The sequence below is a fragment of the Olea europaea genome, chromosome 18 (genome assembly GCF_002742605.1).
Source record: "Olea europaea var. sylvestris chromosome 18, O_europaea_v1, whole genome shotgun sequence".
NCBI classification, from domain to species: Eukaryota; Viridiplantae; Streptophyta; class Magnoliopsida; order Lamiales; family Oleaceae; genus Olea; species Olea europaea.
Window position 1 is genome coordinate 12,123,197 of NC_036254.1, and position 1,316 is coordinate 12,124,512.

The following is a 1,316-nucleotide window of genomic DNA, read 5'->3' on the forward strand; positions in this document are numbered from 1 at the left end:
ATGTATTTTTTGGCTAAAACTTGGCTCAAGCATGCTCTAAATATAATAATTAATTGTGTTTATTTTCTCTCTAACAATCAAAGTTTTTAAATAAAATAATTTTACATGATATCATTGTTTAGATAAAAGACTTGAATTCAGGAATCGCCGATACCACTACCACAAATAAAAAATTATCACATATCAAGCTTTTATTAAAAAATAGATCCGGTTTCCAAGTTACATTTCAATGCATAAATACGCCTATGATTACTTAGCCTTTGTTTGGGGAATGGTGAATAAGTGAATAATATTTGTGATCAATTGAAATGTGTAGTTGAAAATGAAATTTAACTTTATAAATGATATATAAATTTTGACACACAAAGGCTTTAATCTTTTGCACGAGACAATTCATATATTTTTATGGATTACATTTAGATAAATATAAAAGTTTTCTCAGATAGATTAATCTTTTATATGAAATGCTTCAATATAATATTATAGTAAATAAAGTTACTGGATTCAATATTATCGAGTTATCCATTTCTTTATTTATTTTTAAAGGTCAAATTTCTCCGTCACTCCCTATACAGTAGTGGTGAAGGAAGAGGATTTTTTCTTCTTAAAAATTTTGGGTAGATTTAAATTTAGGGTTTTTGTCATGTTAAATCTTCACTTGATCAAACGTGGATTCATTTCTATTGTCTCACTTTTTGTAGACACATATTTCTGTATCAGCAACCAACTAGACTTTCATATTAATATTTTGAACGGGTGGAAATAGTGGCCAACGGCCAGTTGATCCAGTCATTTTTTCAAAACGGCCTTTGAAAAAAAAAAAAAAAACAAACCCTGAAAATGCAAACAAAAGTCAAATAGTCGAAAATACCCTCAAATAAAAAGAAGAGAAGATGAAAAGAAGAAAAAAAAATGAAAAAGCAAAATCTCATTCCTGACACCGAACGACCCAGATCGAAGCATCGTCGAAGATCGCCATTTCTCAAAGGGTTTAGCTTTTTTCTTATTCTTCATTGAAATAATTTTTTGTTGCTGTTAATGTTTGAAATTTGAAAATTTGTTCATTGAATATGTTATGAGTTAAAAACAAATTTTGAAGTTTATTTATAGTTAAAATGGAAGAAAATATCAAATTTGAGGTTGAAATGACACAAAAAAATGAAAAAAAAGGATTGAAATTCGCCGAAAATGGAGTTTTCTGATGAGTGGTGAGTTCTCGTCGAACTGGGTCTAGAGCGTCTGGATCCAGAACATCGTACAGTCCGTAACGGACCATGGTCTGGAAGGCCGGCCCGGCCCACACCTGGTTTTTTTTT